General features: G+C 38.2%; 1 long non-coding RNA gene across 1 annotated transcript in view; it reads right to left on the reverse strand.

Annotated features, from left to right (window-relative positions):
* Nucleotides 1–21,298, reverse strand: part of LOC137861847 (uncharacterized) — a 142,784-nt gene that overhangs the window by 68,214 nt on the left and 53,272 nt on the right. Inside the window, exon 2 of the long non-coding RNA XR_011099887.1 lies at nucleotides 7,601–7,739. This is a non-coding gene — a long non-coding RNA (uncharacterized lncRNA). The remainder of the gene's footprint in view (nucleotides 1–7,600; nucleotides 7,740–21,298) is intronic.

The following is a 21,298-nucleotide window of genomic DNA, read 5'->3' on the forward strand; positions in this document are numbered from 1 at the left end:
ATGCCAATGTGTCTTCTCACACACCTCAAATAAGATCGTTTGGATGCTGTGAAAACTTGAGCAGTAACAGAACTTGACACCTATCTCTTCCAGTATCAGGGTATAACAGTGATTGGACTACACTTTAATAAGTCTTGCCATTTCTTGTTTATCAAGAACATCAGGCTCTGAAAGCACAATTTGCTAGATTATAAGTTTGCTGTAAGAGGTGTGAGCAGCCCTCCCCACATCACTCTACCCAATACCCACTGTACCTCTCAGCCTATGCCAATCATTCATCTGTAAATCATTAAATCATTCCGATTGTTTAAAGGGGTCTTGAAGACCTGACTTCTATACAGTTCAAGCAGGGCTGATTTATTAGCCCTCCCCAAGTTACACTTGTTTAGCCTTCCCAAGTCCAAAAAGAATCATTGATACTGTTAGGGGCTTTACATAAAGCTGAATGTTTAGGCAATAAGACTACTTGGCAGGCACTCACTAAGTTCTGTTACACTTCTTTTTTTTTTCTCCATTTAATTCTAATTTTACTTCCCACTTCTATTTTTCCCCATAATTTCTTATTGCTGAGGTGGGCACTTACAGAGACAGGCATTACTGCTATTAAAAGAATCAATACTTACATTGCACAATAGTTATACTGCTTTATTCTATTTGCATCCTGTGCCCTTCATCTGTGAAGAATAGTGATCAATTATGAAGATCTGTCAGGTTTGTTATTACATGAGATCATTTATTCTGTTAAGAGGATACAGCAAAGTCAGCAAGCCAAGAACATATAAAGTCAACTACAGTTTCAAAGGCTACGGCTGAATCCTGTAAAAAAGACAAGTGTACTTTCTACATTCTTCTTAAGGCCTAAGAACAACAGGACAACTCTCTTCAGACTGACTGCCAAGGAAACATTATCCAGATTCACAATATGTAGCTTGAAAATTTCTGAAAAACTTTCTAATGGTGCTTTGCCTAAAAGTTTTCCCCTAAAGGTCTCCTGTGATTTGTGAAAACAGTCAAAGAGAACAGTAATTATCAGATCCTTTTTCTACTGGACCAAGAGAATTACACAATTATCCATAGATGGCCCTGTTCAGGTTCTTTGGGAATTACAGTTAGGGCATGCAGCTGTGGTCTTCCCTTCCCTCACTAAGACAATGTCAAGTTGAATTTGCCAAAACTTATGGATGTCCAAGTGCACTGCAGCAGGTCAACAGAAAAGCAGCAGCTACTAGCAGAGTACAGCTTCCAGATCTGTAAGAGCTTGTTATCTGTGTGATTATGCTCTGCTATTGTAATCAAATAAGTTGGACACCATATTATTAAACTTGCAAACACATTTAATTGCTAACTAACAAGCAACTCTAGTTCTATACACCTGTATGTCATATCTGGGCAAGCAAAAGTTGAGGTAAGGTCAAAGACAGACTTTGTTTCTTAATTTTTTTTGGTTTTGCTTTTCTTCATGAGATAAAAGACAAAGGTAAGAAATTCTTATAGTGATTTTCAACTGATGCTTTGAATAGCAATTTCTGAATATTTAAGCTTTTTCTCACAGTGGAAATTCTGATATTTGTAGCCATATCTAAGGAAGGATCTTTTACCACTAAACAGCTTGAAACTGAAAATGAACATACTGCAGAGTCTAGGAGAGATGCCAGAACTGCAAGTTCTCTGCTTAGCTACAGAACAGGTACAGTCAAAGTACAACACGTTCAAGATATTTTCTCAGCAAACATCTCACACTGATTTTGAAAGGACTATGTTAAAGATAAATGTTTGTTCATTCTGCATACCTATTCAGCAGTGATTTAAGGAGCTAATTAGTGCTGACATTAATTTTGGAAGGAGGTTGAGGCCCAGATCCTAAATGAGTTTAAGCACCCATTATCTCTTTTATCTCATGCCACCTGAAAGCAATGTACCTTGGAGGAGCTGAACCCAGACTCTACTATAAGACGTACAGCCCTTCATGTTGACTGCTCTCCTGTTCTGCAGTTAGAGAAATTCAGGCACAAAGAATCCATTACATGCTTGTACTTTGACCTTACAGATGGGAAGAATGGATGTGGCTCTGAAAGCATGAAGAGGAGCTTGACCCCAGGTACTAAAACCAGTAAGGTTTAAGTTACTTGGAACCTCAAATTCCCAAATGAGCTGTCATTTAGCTCTATGAACATGTAAAGTCTTGAATTAAATTGCTGCCATAAAAATGTAACAGATACTAAATGTCTGCTTGGAAGTATACTTAATATCATCAACAGCCTTATATAGTTGTTCCTCCACTGAAGCAGGATGTTTTTATAGGCCTTCCCCTGCCATTCTGCCTTGTGAGACATAAGGCAGAAACTGACCTTAAACCACACAAAACCTAATCTCTTCTAGATTAGTCTGCTCCTGGCCAGACCTACACAATATAGTCTGTGCTATCTTCAGGGCCAATTTTTCTTCTCAGTTCATATTTAAATTCTACAGAATGTAGTAGAGATTTGCCTTGCACAGTGGTAGAAATGCATTTAAAACTGAACTTTTCTCGTTTCTTATAATTTCTCCATATATCTCGCAGTTTTCTTTTAAAATGTGAATAATCTTAGCACGTGAATTTGTAGATACAAAATCAGAGTCCGTATCCTCCTCTGAATTTGGCCCAATGACACTTGTGTTACTGTGCCAGTCCTAGGTCTGTTGATAAGTTACATGAGCAATGACAAGAGGCAGAGAAACAATTTCGAAGAAAAGAAATGCAATTTTAAATGTGTTATGCCTATCTACATTTATCTACATTTGTAATTCTAGTCATGGATCCTATCTGTTTGTAAATTTCAAAGCAAAATATCTCTGAACTTGTGAAGTCAGTGCAGATTTGCTCATCTTTTTCTTGCCGCATAAAATTAGACACATACCAGGCAACTGTGAGCTGATTAAAAGAGTCTCTCCACCAAAATAAAAGAAGCCAGGTCTTGTTATAAACTTGGATGCTGACTCTTGACAGAGGTAAGAGTTTAAGGTGCATTGAGATGCTTATGAGATTCCTACTATTGTGAGAACTTTAACAACTGGTTATATGCTGGAAAGTGACTCTGAATAAATAGCATTGTGAAGTTTCAAATTTATTTTCCCTCGAAGTCTTACAGAATAAATTTGCCCACTTTACAAGTAAAGATGCATTTTCTCTAGCTGACAGCCCTGTAAACTCTGAAAGTCACAGCCATGCTCTTGACTTGCGCATTTCATTACTGCCATTCTGAAGTGGCATCTTAGTTAAAACTCTATTGTAAATGTAAGAGACAAAAGACAAAAACAAACAAAAAACCAAACTCCTTCCCAACAGCTCTGATTGTACAGGACTAACAAGAATAAGATGACCCTGGAAATGTCTTTCTTCTCATATAGGAAGTAAGAAGACATGGAGGGAACAGACCTAATGAGTGTGAAGGGATCCTTATACTCACCTGCATTTTTCTTCAGGAGAGAAGGAATACAGGGATAAAATTCTGTTCAGGGAAGCAATGACTAGATTTTCTGAACTCAGTGAATTTTCTGACATTTCTCTCCAGCCCATCTGCCAGTCTAGGCTGCTTATGCAAAAATTAAGAAATATATTATCCCAAAATTAAACAACTCCTGTTTCAACCATGAACAATCTCATTTGTGTCCAGTTCAAATTGGAAGTAAAGGCACCATTTTCCTAACACATACTACTACTGTTACCGGCTTAGTAGTAACTCTAGAGTGCAACATATTCAGACATGGCCCAAAGGCAGTTGTGTCCCAGAGCCAGCAAATGAAGGTAGCTTATGTACCATGTTCATTTCCTTTGCTCAGAGATCAGAACTGGCAGTTTCATCAGTACCAGTACAGCTGTTCTGCCCAGAAGTAGTAAATTGCCAGAGCTTATTTCCAGGATGTTTGTGTCTTTTGTTGGGATGTGTGGAGTCTTCTCTCATGTTGATAAGAATGTTTAACATAAACACACGGCCATACTGAGTGCTTCTACGCTGTGTCTATCCCTGACAGATCACTCTAGTTAGACCAGTGCTTATAACTGTGATGGTTGTACCTTCTGTGGTCTATGAGGTAAATCTTCAGGCTGCTGATCTGAAGTCTTTGTTGACTCTACTGGAAGTCCTCTGTGGAAAATCTTTTACTTCAGCTTCATACTTGAAGACAATTGGCCTCGTGATGGCCACTAGGAAACTGTGCAACCTGGAGTACATTTACTCATTAAGCCTCAGATATAAATCTTTTAACAGGCATCAAATATATAGAACAACTAGTCCACATCCAAAGATTACTACAAAGCTATAACCATTGTGAAGGGTAGACAGAAATCACTCTGAGATTTGATTTTCCTGAATCATAAAGATTCACCATAAAATCTAGTTATGAGCAACATTTAAAAAATGAGCTTCAGTGCATGAAATGTTAGAGAAATTTGCAATCTTTTGGAAAAATAGTTTCCTGTTCAAGATCAAATTTTAAATCATTCTCTCAAAGTTGTCTGAACAGAAACGTGTTAACTTCTCACAGGCAGGTCAAGGAGACATAAATGTTAGCAAAGTGTGTTCTAAAAGTTTTGTGTAACATATACAGTATACCCTGGGTATGGGGAGAGCAGACTTGAGGCTGCTCAAGAATGAGTTAGTGAGGTCCCCTTGGAAACTACTTTTGAAGGCAGTGGGGTCCCTCAGTGCTGCTCATATTTGAAGTACCACGTCTTAAGAGCACAGGAACAAGCAATTCCAAAATGCTGGAAGTCAAGAAGGCAGGGCAGAAGGATGGCTTGGCTGGGCAGGGATCTTCCAGAGATTAGGTGGAAAGTGTATGGCCACTGGAAGCAAGGTCAGTGACACAGGAGCACTACAGAGACGCTGTTTGACATTGTAGGGAGAATATTTGTGTACCCAAAGCCCCATTAAAGCTGAAGCTGGCCAGTAGTACAGGGGATAATAAAAAAGGCTTTTAAAAATGTTAACAGCAAAAGGAGAACCAGAGATAACATTGGCCTGTTACTTGATGAGGATGGAAACCTCATAAATAGGGTCACAGACAAATCAGAGATGTTTCATGCCTTTCTTTGCCTCTGCCTTCAACACTAGTGATGGACCCTGTGACTCCCCAGAGCCCTGAGTTGAAGAGCTGTGACTGCAGGAACAACTCCCAGTCATTGATGATTCTGTTATTTTTATTAAGATAGGTCATGCTGTGTCATCAAAGTTGACTGCTGCATACAGTTGTAAAATCAGTGTGAGATAAAAATCATGCCCAGTATAAACATAAAAATTAAGTAACATTCCTTTCTTTTTAACAGCTAGGACTGAGTGTCATGATTCAGTTTGTGTTGTGGATTTCAAGATTTTGAGTGAGAGAAATGAGTAGAGTTCCTGGCTGGAATTCATTGGCTTATTCCCAGCAAAATCTTTTGTAGGGATGCACAAGAGCTCCTGCATGAGCATAGGATGAAAGGATCTGTGAGAGAACTGGCAGTTGTATTTTGCATGGCACATTTTGGGACTCTTGATTGGAGTCCTTCAGTTCTTCCTTCAAACAGGCTCCTAAATGGTAGCGAAATGAATATGTTGCATGGTTTGCAGAAAGAACATTAATGTGCTGATCTGGGCTCAAAACTTCCATGAAGCTTTGAGAACTTTTCTGAAAAGCTATTGTAATTTTGAAGAGAATAAAAATCTGGCATTTTATCTTATTATGTTTAGAGCTTTCAGAGGAAGTCTGGATATTATTTAGTAATACCCCAGCTCTGATGGGCCATTTTCATCTATAGATCTGAAAGAATTCTACATGAGAGAATTATTTCATCATCCTATTTTCTAGATGGGAAAAACGAAGCACAGAAAAACAACATGAGGTCCAGAATTTGAGCTATCAGCATCCCGTAGATGGTAACTTTATTCACCAAGCCACATGATATGCTTTCCAGCAGAAACCCATCAGATGGGTAAAATTAATAAATCCGCAGTATGTGATGCCTGCCTGGTAATAGCACTAAACCATTAAAGTATCAACCAATATGTGATTTTCAAAGAAGCTGAAGACTCCTGATGATTGCTCTTATTTAGAATTCCAACTAGGCTGCATGTTATTAGATCAGGTTTAATGAGTTATCTAACTAGTGACATAGGGTCAGAAGGACTCTTAAGACCCTAAGGACAGAAATGCTTTTTTTTTTTTTCCCCACTTCAATTTGTAAATTTCCCTGGAAATTTGAATGCCTTGCAATATTTCCACAGAAAATTATAATTAATTATTTTTTGATGCACATGTAAAACTCATGAGCCAGACGTGCTAACAGGTCACACTCCATCCAATTTGTTCCTGCCATTCTAGAGCAACACAGTTTTGAATTTATACAGCCATATTTATTCATTTTATTAATACTAGCCCATAGCTAAACCAAGCATTTTGAACTTCCTGAGAAGCTTTCAGCTACAGGAAAACTGGGGTAAATCAAAAGGCCCATATGGCATGAGTGACATCCTCTTTGGAGTAAAGTGGAGAGATATGTGGAGAGCAAAGTAGCAATCCCTGTGATCCCCTACTTCCTATGTGTAGAAATTAATATTCAAAGCACTGGTTCTTCATAAAAACCTTAGATAATTAACCCGACCAAAGTCAAAGGATTGCAAAATGCCTCTTTTCACAGACAGTCAGGTTTAGATCTGGTCCTATCTCTTTGAAGCATGCATTTCTTGTTCACTTTTTATGGATAGAATCTTCTACATACATTCTGAAGTAACACTAGAGGGCAACAATGCATGAGATATTCAGAATTTGTGTGCCTGAGAGGGTATGAAATGGGTGGTCTTCATTTGTTAATAGTTAAACAAAATTTACCCCTTGCTTAATGCATTTGCTTTAATTTGAAAAGGACTTATGCTAAAATAGAAAAGGAGGATGAAAATGATTCCCAGGTGACCAGAAAGAAAAAAAAAATGCTTTATTTTTTCACAGTGCTGTGATAATCTTAAAAGAAATTGACAGTCTTTTTTTGAGAAGGATACAGGGAATCGGTGTCTCTTTGAAACAAAGTACTTGACATTTTATGATCCCTGAACTTGTTCCTTATTTTGGTGAAACACTGACAGAGAAAGATCTATTAGGAAGGAAAGGATAGAAAAGGAAAAAAAGAAAAGAGAAGAAAAAAAGGGAAAGAAAAAGGGAAAGAAAATAAAGGGAAAAAAAGAAAAAAGTAAAGAAAAAAACACAAGAGAAAGAAATTATAGAAGTAGTTACAAGTCATAAAACTTCCTATTTCTTCACTATAGGTATCTCACCCGCACAGCCAAAAAATTGTACTTACCCTAACTGTCAAGTCTCTCCATAAATTTTAGCTCAAAGGCAGTTGATCTGTAAACTGAAAGAGTTTTGCAAGGGAGGGGAAGAAGGATTTGGTTTGGTTCTCTTGGCTCTCAAATCTAATTTACCACCCTTTCATATAGTGTCTTGGGCCATATATTATTTCTAACAACATTGTTTGCTCAGATTCCTATTAGTAAATGATATTGTCTAAAGCTTGGATGTTGTATAGTGCTGGAAAATAAAAATCTTTCCATCTTACTGCTTTCAAGTCTCAATAAATTCAAGGTACCTGGATGGATTTTTGTCTTCAATTTATGGCTCTGGTGATTAACATCTTCAGGGTGCATTCAGACATCAAGAGAAGGTTTTGCTTCAAAAAGCTTTCGTTTAGGAACATCAAGTGCAAAATTAATGATTCAGGATTCATTCTGGAAAAAAAAAAAAAGATATAAGTGTGAAGTGAACCTTTAATGGTCTGTTAGAGGGAGTGACTGCTTAGAAGAGTTTTTATAGCACTGCACTTCCTGCTATTTCAATAATAATAATAACAGTAACAGTAATAATGCCTACCTCTTGTCTTTCACTTCCCATCAGTAGAACTCAGGTAATTATGTTCATTTCTTATTTTGAAGCAAGCATTATCAAAGAAAGGAATGTGATAATGCAGTACGTGTTTTCCACTGCTTGTGTTTTTAAGCAGTGTAGCAGGACTAGTTTTCTGTCCTTTTCTGAGGTAGGATACAGAGGAGTACCAAATACCAAATAAAATATTTCAGAGCACCCAAATTTTAGACCAATCACTATAATTTCCTTAAAGGTGTGGATCATATCGTGGCCACACAGGGAGTCTAACTATTTTGAGTAGACAAAATATTTGCTACATTTAAAAGCCTCACCATTTCTGCTTTCAAATATATAGCACAAGACTAGCATGAAGCTACATTAGTACGGCATGTTGATGGGATGGTTGACTGGTACAAGACAGGCAATTTAAAAGCAACAGATTATGTTCTTTGTAAGAAAAAGAATAAAGGATCAGTCTTAAAATGCTCATCAGTCTGAGTCAGCTTCATTTTTTTTCTTCCTGCAGCCAATAGAAAATTATCATGCCATATGAAATTAATTCAGGTCATGATAGTACAACTGTAGAGCTAGAGGACAAATCATGGAGATTGCTCAGAACAGACTCTCCATTTTCATGTTGCATGTAATGAGCCTTTTGGTTGAAATATTTGTCATGATGTACTTTGTTGTCAGTATAAGATGAATATGGTGCCTTTGATTTTGAGCCTCTCCAAGATAATTATTGATATTCAACTGTTTCTCCTTTATGTACCTATGTTCCATAGGACTACATTCACTTCAACATTGGCAGGGTATGAAAGGGGACAATAAAGATAGACACATAGGACAGATGTCCCTGTAGAGATCTTGCCTTTCATACTTGTGTTCTCTTCTTTAATCCAAATGTAAAGATGAGTAGTAACAATTCATTTCAACTATATATTATTAATTTTAACCAGTCTAATTTTTCTTTCAGACACTTTATATTACCCACATGTAATGACCCTTGCCCACATAAATCAACGAGGAAGATTTCATTTGGTTACTGATGAACCCAGTTCTGTTCATTCCCAGCCTCTTTCTCCAAAACACTGAACATAATACTCAGCTTTTTCTTAGTCTTCTTGAAGAAGTAATGCATAACTAAACCCTTTAGTGAAATTTGGAAAATTGCCCTTCATCTCCTAAATGCTGACTATTAAATGCAGGAATTTTAAGTGCTTTGCTCTATTGTATTTAGCTCTACTATACTAGATTATCCTTCATTTTTGCACTGTCCATTGTGGTTGAATAAGGTGATAATTAAACACATGCAGTCTATAGAACAGAAAGTGTTATTCAAAACTAACCATCAAAGGTCACAGAACAAATACATTGACAACCTGCTAAGAAGGGAGATTATCTGAAGTCTTGACTTGGTGTTAGTTCAAATCCCAAGACAGGAGAGAGTTTTTATTCCCTCTCAATTCCTTTGTTGTTTTGGGATTTCTATGTATTGCTTAGATTTAATTTCTATCAAAGCCATCCCATCAACTCTGTTGACTGCTTGGTAAAATTCCCTTCTACACTCGGGTCAGTATGTACTGAAGAAGAAGGTTATCTGCACTATTAAACCTTTGACTTCTTGTCCTTTGAAGAGATCGTTTTGCGTTTTGCTATGGCAGAACTGTAATTAGATCTGTTAATTAAGGACAGAATGAACTTTTTAAAAACTCTAAACCCCTTTGCATTTTTGATAAGTTTGCTTAGGTTGCTACTGACCTTCGTACAGGGTTTGCCACTGCTTATTAATTGTTAAATTTTAATTAGGCATGCTGATGAATATGCTAGCCTTTGCAATAAATAAAAGGTAGCTTCATTTTTAATCGGATATTTGCAAGTCTACAGTGAAATTATCTGCTTTCCTAGAACACAGTTCATTTAACATATTTTGATAACAGTAATTGGTGGTATAAAAAAAAAAAAAAAAAAAACAACACAAAACAAAACAGAACAAAAAACAAACAAACAAACATAAATATATAATGACTCCCGGGTTCAGAGACTGGATTGCCAGTGCAAGATGAGCTAAGACATTGGAACTTAAAAATATTCTGTAGGCACTTGAGCTAAATGGCTTTAACAGTTGGTCAGATATTCCTGGTATTTTTACTGAAATTCTAAAACATTTCTTAAAGAAACAACTCTTCTTACAGAAGAAGCAGGTCAGACTTGGGGACAGGGAAAAATAGAAAGGTAAGAAGATGAAGAAGAGGATGACCTTTCATGCCTGAGGGAAACAAAATTTGTAACACTAGCAAGTGAACCAAGTAAACTTTTTTTTTTTTTTTTTTTTTTTTTCCAGTAACCTGTCCTATGCTTGTGTCTATTGACCCATTCAGGGACTCTGCAGACACAAGAATGTTGTGAAGCAAAATAATGGGAATCTGTCCCAAACTCCATTGAAATCAAAGGGTAACAGGGTTCAAAATATTTCTTTCTGATTGACCAACAGCCCCATATATGAAAGAAATAGCAAATATCTATCCTGTGTGATCACTCTAGTAGAATTAACAACTACCCTGTTTGTATGCAACCTTCTGCCACTCCCATTTCTTGCCTTTGTGAAGGATCATCTTCTCATGATGAATGCGATATTTAATCAGCTACATCCTTTACCTGTACAGATGTAGCAAGCCCCAGCTGATAACACAGCATACTCAAGTATGTAACTTTATCTCCAGTTTCAATGCCATAACTATAAGCTGTGCAGCAAACTGTGAAAATACTAGAGACAGTGACTGAAGTCCTGGTTCAGGTTGAGGGAAGTGGCAAATGTCACCCTTCCCACACAGTCCCTGCCTAACTTCAGAGATCATCAGCCAAATGCTCTGCACTGCTCTTATCAGGACCCACCACATACATAATGAAATGCTGCTTCAGTCAGTGCTGATCTTCTAGCTGTTTCACTATTTGCCTTGAAGAAAGATCACATATGATTCACTTTTTTTTGCTGGGAAATTTATGCAGCATCTCCTCACAAGGACTGGATAACTAGATAGTTATCATATTGTCTGTATTATTACTGACAAAATGCAACTTAAATTTCATTAGGGATGAACCAAATGGGTTTTGAAAGCAGATGAAGTGCTCTACTCAGAACTGTGTGTGTAGTGCCGGGGGTTCCCTGTCCTCTGACCATCTCAAAGCATGTGGTCACTGCTGTTTGGTTTGATGCCAGTTCTTCAAGTGTCGAGTGCTGCTTTCAAGATTCACACTGCAAGCAGCAGGGCTGATGATTGACTTGCCAGGGTGATTTCAGGCAGTCATGAAAGTGCTTTTTTTCAAAGGCTAGTGCTTTGGGAGCATTCTACCATACTGTGGGAATATTTTGCTAGCGGTACACCTAGCTGCTAACTGGACTTACAGTGATGAAAGGCCTGACAATTCAGAGACAGTAGGAAAATTCATTTCCTGGGTCCTAATATGCACATCTTCTCAGAAAACAAGTTTCAGCTGACTCCTTGCATGGGACTCTGTGATATGTGTTTGACATGTCCTGACATTGAAAAAGAAACCTAAATCCATTTTCAGAGAGTGTTTGAGTAATCTATCTGCTCTTAACCCTGTTTTATCCACAGATGTTCCCAGCAAGTCTACTGAGAATCGGTTCTTCTTTAGAAATCAGGTATGATTGCATGTCTGGCTTCGCTTTTCCTTGCAATGAAAAAGCAAGAGAAATATCTGAAAGCTTTCCCCCTTACTGACATAAAAATGTCATTACATCTTCAGCCCAGGGTGGGACATGCTTCATCTGATACTTCAAGACACAGGCTAATGCATCTTATGCAGTACTGTTGATTTAAGTGAAGACCAAGACTCTAGCAATACAGTTGTAACTGCAACAGAAAATGGGGTATGAAATAAGGCCGCATATCAGTCTTTTTAATAATGATCTCCTCAGAGCCATATTAACGAGCTAGAAGCAAAGAATTATGGTTGAGCAGAATTTCTTCCCCTTGAACTTAGAATAGCAGCAGGACATGAAGGAGCTGTAATAGAATGTTATTTTACAAGAAGTAAATAATGTAATAGAGTCTATAAGGATGTCAGCAGGAGAGTTAGAACTGTCATAGCATAATCCTGACTTGAGCAGCAATGTGTGAAAAAGTAGCCTGCAGCAGTTTTTCCAGTACTTCAATAATTTCTGCTTTCTCACTGATCTTTGTTTACTCTACTTACCTTGTCAAAAAAATGTTTTACCTTATGTTAAAATGCAAGTTAAAAGAGGGAAATGTATTCCCAGAAATCCCAACTTTTTGAAGCATACATATTTTCTTTTCTTTTTGAGTTGTGGTTGTGGAAAAGATGGGAGAATTGTATTCCTTTTACTTAAAAAATATGAAGAGCAGTGAAGTCATACATAAAAAGAAAAATCCTATGTCTTTGTTGCCTTTCTTTTTTTTTTTTCTTCTAATGAATAATTCAAAAAATTGGCAGTATTACACCTCACATTCTTGTGGTACGATGGCAGTTTTTCCAAAGAGTCCTCAAATGTAAGCTCAGGAGGGTCATGAAACTACACAGTTATCATTACTGGAATACAACAACATCTTCCAAGATAATGCAGCACATTTATATATATAATTATTGAAGCAAGCCAAGGAGGGCAAATTTGCAACTAAATAAAACAGCACATATCAAACTGAAATTACAAAAAAAGAGGAGGGGGGTTGTCACTTTTTTTGTCATTTCTCATTTTGTGTGACATCTATTTAAATTTTCTTAAACCGCTAATATAGGAATATAATAAAGAAGGGAGGAACAAACTAAACATAACTTTTATGACGGCTTTGCTCCTGCCTTGACATCATACAAAGAATTCAGAGCATGCACACCCAGAAGAATACTCTCTCAAGTCTTCCCTGTCACAAATTAAATCTGACTTTCAACAGGATCTAGGCACCTAAAAAGGAAAGTAGTTTCCTTTCCAGAATGTTGTTTCCATTGATACTTTGCCAGCTGGTGCTGTGGCAGAAACCAAGATCCTATGCAGTTCTCTCACCCCATCCTAGCCATAGCCTCAGGAACGGTATGCTATGCTTTTAATTCTAATTGTATTGGCTTCCCTAAGTTTGAATTAGACCTTTAACATCAGTTTGGTGTAATGTGTTTGTATGGAATATTTGTCTCGGTTTTAAGGAAATACATTATAAACCTTTCACTGAGAATATGAGATATTGCATTGTCCTTGAAATTGCATTAGGTCCTTCAAAGCCATTTAATCTCAATTAAAGCAAAGCATACAAGATAAGGTGCTCTGAAGATGCATTAAAGCGTGTTATAGTGCCAAGCCTCCATGCTCTTTGACACATCCTAAAAGCACTGTGGCATTGGTTTAAAGGTACGGTTCAAAAATCTCCTTGTGACCCATTATCCATGGATCATTAGTATAATTCAGAACTATTGCAGTGTATTGTGCCAATGTGTGCTAACAAGAACTGTTAATGTATGAAGTCTTGACATGATAGATTGTAATGCCTCTGGCTCTGTCATGTCAATGGAAGTTTATGCATTAAATAAAACACACCAGGGGATTCAATAGCTCAGAGATTGGGAATGCACTATAAAGCCTTTTAATTCAAAATCACCATTTGTAATCTATGCTGAAACTGCAAAGCTTGACCTTGGATGGATGGTCAGAAGTTTATAAGAAAGAAGTTTAGCATTCTCAGTACAGTCCTTCCACCACAGGACAGCATCCTTCGTATGATTCCTATTGGGATCCTAAGGACTGTAGGCGATATGAATCCTGAGCTACTCTCACAGCTGAGTGAGCACAAGACATTTCAGGGCGACGCGAGCAAGTTTATGCTGCCATTGATTTTCCTGCACTAATTCAGAGGATAAACAGAGGACTCAGTTCTCCAGAGTTATCAATCTGGCACCTTTCAAGCACAGTTAGATTGGCATGGGCTTTTATTTTCTGTTTTCTTTTTTTCACTTCCTAATTACATGTTAAATGCAACAGTGTTAACAGATGTCACTAGAATACAATTCCCTAGGATTTCAAGAGCAAACAACCATAGGGAAAAAAAAAAAAAAAGGATTCACAAAAAATGTTTCATTATCCCGATCATTTAGAACTGTAAAATAAACTGTTATTTTCTTAAATACCTATTTTTTACAGTTATTTTTGTAATAATTTCTGCCAAAGTTGCCAGCAAACCGTTGAATCACAAGCACACAAGAAGAAGATGGTGCAACAGTGAGAGTTTTCTCCTAACGAAACTACAAAAAGCAATGGCTTGTGGTTTTTGCAGTGGTCTCACCTCCATATCTATAACGTAGTATATAGCAAAATCTTACTGTGGAAGAAATTGTATTCGTATTAGTGACAAGCTAAAAACCACAACAGAGACACATTAGTACCACGCTATTCTGGGTCTATTTCCTACTTGCCTTTTGGGCTTAGAAAATCATCTTTGTATTTCTATTCTCCTTAATCTGTTAACAGTGATTTTGTAAAATAACTCACCTACTACATTAGCCTGTTGCTAATAAATTTACAGTTGGCTTAACTGATAAATCTAAGAAAAGAATTACATAGGAACCTGAAGTAATTAATATATGAGAATGCCTACTTCGATTCTTACATAATAATGAGTTCAGAAGTACAGAGCTCCCACAGCTCTCAAGGAAGGCAGTGAAAGCTGCAAAGATTAAGAAAGAGCTGCTTTTATAAGTCACCTACATGTGGACATGCCAGAGCTGATTCCTACTAATATTGTAACCTCAGATATAACAATAACTGATGAGTAGTTGAACCTCTTTTTGGAGTTCTACTAGGTCTGCACATTCTTCACTAATATAGATAACTAATTTTTAATAGTTATCTATTTTGAACATGACAAAGCAGCTCATAAACAGGTAAGCACACTTACATAAAAACACTGAAGGCAGGCTATCTATGTAGTTCATGCACATGGACTTTATGTTTATTTTTAGTACTACCCAGGTCTACTGCCAAGAGTAACACAGAGAAAAGTAGAATAATCTGTGAAAACTGGGTTATATCTTCTGGGTTTTTATCTTCTACTAGCCCACAGTGCCTGGAGCTGTAGTGGCACAACAGGTTCAGACAGATCTCTTCTGCACATCCTGAGCTGGCTGGCTGAAGCTGGTCTGGTCTGGGAGCCATGCGTTCAGGCCAGCCAACAGCCAGCTGAAACCTGGCCAGAAAGAAACTGGTTTGTCTGGCCAGCTCAAAACATGGGAAAAGCAGATGTGTATCTGTCTGCACCTCATTGGATCTTTTTTTTTTTTCACTTTTTTTTTTTTTTTCCTCCAGCTTTGCCTTGGGCTTTTGAGATGAGATCTGCCCGTTCTGAGTATGGTCTCAGGGAGCTCTGATCCCACTGAAATGAGAAATGCCCATGAGCCCACTGAAGTGAGAAGGCCTATTAGCACCCTTCTCTCTGACATTTGCCCACAGGCCCTGAATTCTCCAACACCTAAACAGAAGTCAACATCCACTGCAGAACAGCTTCAATTATGTGCTCCTAGTCCTTATACTCTGTGCCATGGGAAAAAGAAAAAAAAAAAAAAAAAAAAAAAAAAAAAGTTCCAACAACACAAATTTTGTACTTTCACTGTTGCACTAGTGGATTCACAATACTTAGTCCATTGTTTAAAATATGATTAGGACTCAGGTTTTATCACACAAGTGCCCTGGTTCAGGCTCATAGTTCCAATACTTCTGGAACTATTTCATTGATGAACTGTAGATGGAGTTATTAACTCACCAGAAGCATTTGACAGAGGAAAAAGAAAAGGCCCTCAACACATTCTTCTCTGAAACATTTATAAGCTCTTGCAATTGTTTGTTGATTTTCTTAAAAATAGTATATTTAAGAGCATGGAAGTGGCAGCAATCTATTTGAGTTACTGAAGCACATGACAGGTATCAGGTTGGAAATGCCACATGACTTCCTGCTCATATACCACCACCCACCTCCAAACACTTCCTAATGAATTCTAGACCTGGAGAAAAAGACCAAAAGCCATAATTGTAACAGAAAACGGAGAGATCTCAGAATTAAAACAACAACAACAAAACATTCCTAGAAATACAAACTGCCCAAACTGCTTGGATTAAGCTTGATTTTACGAGTAGCAATAACCTCCTCACTGTTCTCTTGTGTTCATATAACATGATAGCTCACTTTTTCTCCCTGTTTCATCTTTGTTTTCAGCTGAGTTCCAACAGTTTTTGGACTGGGGCAATCACCAAACCTCTGTTTAGTAACATCACCATCATCCAACGCAAGCAAAATCAACTTCATTTTCCAAGAAACACCTATTGTCCATTGAAAAGATTAGGGTGTCATTCTCTTCCTTTGGAATGGAAGATTTTCTCTCAATTGTTACAATACTTGCATATTTCTAGGGAGCAGAACACCCAGTCATTAGTGGGTTAAGCAAATCCCCTGGAATTACATCATAAGCAAGTTCTATTCCTGTTCAGTGATTTATTTAAATGCAGTTATCTCTGAAGGATAAGAAACAAATCCTTAGGGCAGTCACAGAAGGAGGGAGTTAGGGCACAAGGGGATTTTTCACCTTCAGATTGAATTAACTGACTTTATTCTAAAATGAGGATAGTCAACTGGGAGGGTTAACCAAGCATTTGTTCAAGACTGCAGCACATGACTAGCAGAGATTCTCTGCTGACCTGAAGGTGCTTTGGGTAATCTGAAACCTCAGCCATGGGAGCAAGTGAATTTCCGCAGAGACTACTGGGGCTGATAACAAATACCCAGTCCTAACCGGAATCCCAGAGAGCTGTTTCCTTTTAAGACACTCTTCATCTCCTCCCTCTCTATCCATTTTACAAGGGGTTTGGTATGCATTTTTTTATCACTCTCAGCAATATGAAGTGATCAAGATACAGTTTGTACAGTTAGGAAGCCTGCCTAATCTCTTCCAGCAGCTGTTCTCAGCAGCTGAATGCCCAGACAAGTGTGGAAGTGCCTTCTTACATGAGGAGATCCATAACTGAACCTCTTGAGCAAAGGGGACATTGCAGCCAGGGCACTGCTGTTGATGTACTGCGCTAAGCAGGATACACCGGTCTGTGTTTCAAAGGGCTCTTGCAGTCCCCTACAGAGCATGTTTTTCATGAGGCCTGAAAGAAAGCTAGCTTAAGAGTTTCCTTGGGCTAGGCCTGCTCTAGCCTCTTCCTGTCAGCTTTGGTTAATACGCAAGAGACAAAAGCAACCATTTGTTCTGAGGTCAATATAACACATACCTTTTCAATACTCACATGGATTTTTATGTCTTCTGAACATAAACGAACATGCTCATTACCTTAACAATACTTACTCCTATACACATAAATGCTCCTATTTGTACATACCTGTTTCATACATACCTGATTGCCTAAAATTAGACCTTTAATTTACACAAAAGTATTGTAGGAGGTTGACAAATTCTGACAATGACCACAAAGATGTTCATTACTGACAATCAGCGCAAGGTGGTCCTAGTAACTTCCACATACGCTCATATAATAAGGAAATGCAAGTGCATAATGCAACAAGATAATCTGCACACAGAAAATTGTCCACTTTTATAGGCAGTATGAAGATCATGACTTTTAGCCATTTCAAAAGTATCACAGAATCCCAGAATGGCTTGGGTTGGAAGGGACATTAAAGATTACCCAGTTCCAATGCCCTACCATGGGCAGGGACACCTCACACCAGACCAGGTTGCCCAAAGCCCCATCCAGCCTGGCCTTGAACATTTCCAGGGATGGAGCATCCACAGCTTCTCTGGGCAGTCTGTTCCACGGCATCACCACCCACTGAGTGAAGCATTTCCTCCTACAATCTAATCTAAAACTTCCCTCTTTTAGTTTAAAACCATTCCCCGTGTCCTGTCATTGTCTGTCGAAGCAAAAATTTGCTCTCCATCGTTTTCATGTCTCCTTTCTTGAAGTATTGAAAAGCTGCAATAAGGTTACCCTGGATACTTCTCTTCTTCAGCCTGAATATCCCCAGAGATTTTTTTTTGTTTGTTTTGAGAAATATTTGCCATAATCCTAATGATATTGCAATTATTCAAACTGAAGAATCTCCACACCTAGCAAGACAATAATTTGGTGGCTTGCTAAAAGAAACAAGCCTTAATAATGTATTCCTGTTACGATCCTGCATTAAATGGAAGAACTAATTGAAAAAATGTCTGATTCTCTATTATTCTACAGTCACTTTAAACTACTCTGATAAAACAGCCTTAGATTAGTGCTGTTTACAGAGTATAGGAGAAATGGGAGTTCAGGCTAACATTTATATACTTGGAAATGTATAGCTATTTTTGTTATATTGTATTATCCCCCCTCCACCAATAGTAAATGAGATTTAATAGAACTGATGATTTGGCTATACTGAGTACTTTTGATTATTAAAAGAACAGTATAAAACATTTTGTGTTGTTGTTGTTAAGAATCACTAGAGGTCTCTCTAAAACTGCATCCATTTTATGTCATCTCTCACTCTTTTGAAGTGCTTGTGTATGAACGCTTATTTTGGACCATAGTTTCTGTTTATGCTTTAGACAATTTACCTCATATAACCTTAATGCTAGTGTATAACACCCACTTATTGAATTAATTGTTTAATAGGCCAATTAACTTCAGCTATTTCTCTAAGTGCGTAAATGAGATCATTCTGTTCCTCTACATAATATGACATTATTGTAATGAAAAGTTAAAGGAGATTGGATAAAGCAATGTAACATTAGTCTTTCGGGCAGGTTCCAAGAATTACTGCAGGCAGTGGGACTTTTGATATTGACTCTAGCTGCATCAGGATTTGCAAAAAGCCACTTCACTACAACATGTTCATTAAGCTGTGTCATTTTCACAGATTCATGTATCACTCCAGTAGCTAATGCACAGTTTAGTGTTAACTAATCTGTCTCACATTTTGCATTTCTTTCCAGATCACTCAACTGGTTGGTTTATTAAGTATTTTCCACACTCCTTACACATTAAGAGAACCTGACTTGCACATTCAGCACTCACTAAACAGGATTATCAACAAAGAATCTGAAGCAGATGAGCTTTGGAAGAAATGCTGCCACAGCCATACTCAGTGTAACATCTGCCCAGTGAAGCACAGGAATTCCTTACCTTGTAACTCAGTGTCTTAAGCTGACTCCTGTTGGAGAACCTGCACAGAGATCCACCTCAGCATCATTGCCACCTGTAAATTAACTTGTGGTAACTAAGGCAGCTTCCAGCTATTTATGCCACTCCTTTACTGGATGTCGTGTAATGGCGGCCGCATGAGGGCTGCATGAGGGAGGAGGTGTTGCATAATGGCAGCTGCATGAAGGACCAGGTATCATGTAATGGCGGCCGTGTGAGGGAGGAGGTGTCATGTAATGGCGGCCATGTGAAGGACCAGGTATCGCATAATGGCAGACACGTGAGGGAAGAGGCATCACGTAATGGTGTCTGTACTGCACTGTCTCCACACTGAGGTGAAACTCCCTTCTTTCTTGCTCCTCGCATCAGTCATAGCGGCCTTTCTCTGCCTCTTCTCTTCTCTCCTTTCCCTGTGCTCCCAGGGTGGGCTGGGAGGTGAGACCTGTGCTGGAGGGCTCCTGTGAGGGCGAAGCCCTCTTCTCCAAAGGTAATTGGGTGACATTGGCAGTAGGGTGATGATTGGACCAGATGATCTTGAAGGTTTCTTCTAACCTTAATGATTCTATGATTCTATGAATTCATGGCCTCCTGGCAAGAGTGACGGAACCCTCCATGCATTCCCTGAGGTCTGCAGCCTGGACTATTCACAACTGCACAGCAAAGGGCTCTCCCCTCAGCTCTGAGACCTAGCCCATTTCTCCCTCCTCTCTTCTCCCCATATTATAGCCTTTACCACCAGTCATTAGGAAAACATGGAGAAGTGCTCAGGATTAGATGTCAAAGTGTCTAAATCAGACTTAAGTTCTGTTGTCATTGGTTTATAATTTGGCTGTATTAAGTGAATCAATTACCCCGTGCCTTACATATGTTGAAAACCTTGATAGCTAAGCGTCATGCAGTCATCTAGTTTATTTTTCCTCTCTGTGAATAAAAAAATCCTTCTTTTGGTGCGCAGATGTGCTATCATCTCCATTTCCATTTGGGGAACTGAGTCAAAGAGAGTCTGAATAGTTGGCTAAAAGACCACTTGTAACATTTCTGGCAGACCATGAGGCTGAGGCAAAGAATGGAAAAGGCAACAAAAATTCTGGAGACAGGATATTTCTCAGAAAAGGGTTTGTGTTCAAGTTACCTATCCAACAGAGAAGAGAGACAGTGAAACAGGTTAACAAGTTATGTAGTTATAAGCACAGTTATGGTTGCACAATGCAAATAGAATTTGCAGGGAAGGTGTTATTTTTGTGTCTTTCCTTTATGGTTTAGAGACTTTGTTCCTATAAAAAGTATCACGTCTGATTTCAGAAAGGCTGCTTAGGGATATGTAGCATGTAACAAGCAAACTATAATGACACAGTCTGCATCATGCCCAGAAGACTAAGCTTCTTAAGTCAATTCAAGTGTTTTTCCCCTTTCATTGACAGGAAATCAATCCTTCCTGACCTGATACATTGACCTACCACTTACTACTCTACCAGCTATGGAAATCAATACACAATAATAGAAGGCAGAAGTTTGAAAAGGAGCTTTTCTGCCTTGTTCAACCCAGGCACGATACAAGGGTTATAAGGGTAATTTTGAAACTAAGGGCGCTACAATGTTGTTTTTGTTTTGCAAAGCAAATGCCAGTTGTACAAGTGTAATGGCAACTGATGGCAGCTCAAGGCTATATCTGTTTTTATTCCATGAGTGCAGCAGGAACTAGCAGTGCCAGGAGGTTACTGTGGAAAATGAGGGGATCTAAACAACTACTTGTTTACGTATGTATTGTAAATATTCCTTTGGTAAAGCATCGTGGTTATAGAACTAATTACCTTTCTCATCACCTTACTGATTTGTGTGGCTGCACCTATTCAGTGTTAAGGGCAGATCCCCCATTTTTCATGGATCTGTATATGCCCTGTTTTTTATTGATTATCATGTGAAGGTCAAACCAGATGCATGTTTTTCTCTCCTCAGGATTCTGTTACCAACACTACATTTATTAAGCAAGTATATATTATTAGCAAAGGTAGCAAAAATTTAAATCTAAGGAATAAGAAAACCAAAACAAACAAACACTCACCAAACAAAAATAAACAAAAACATAACTAGTCTATTAGTCTATGCTTAGCCTTACCTAAAGATGCTTTCAGTGCATGTCTAGTTAGATACATGGCCTTTCAGTTAAAGAAGACTGGAACTTACACCCTTTCTCTTTCTTAGGTCAAGGAGCTCTTTGTTTAGCTGTCA

The sequence above is a fragment of the Anas acuta genome, chromosome 10 (assembly GCF_963932015.1).
Source record: "Anas acuta chromosome 10, bAnaAcu1.1, whole genome shotgun sequence".
Classification (NCBI taxonomy): Eukaryota; Metazoa; Chordata; class Aves; order Anseriformes; family Anatidae; genus Anas; species Anas acuta.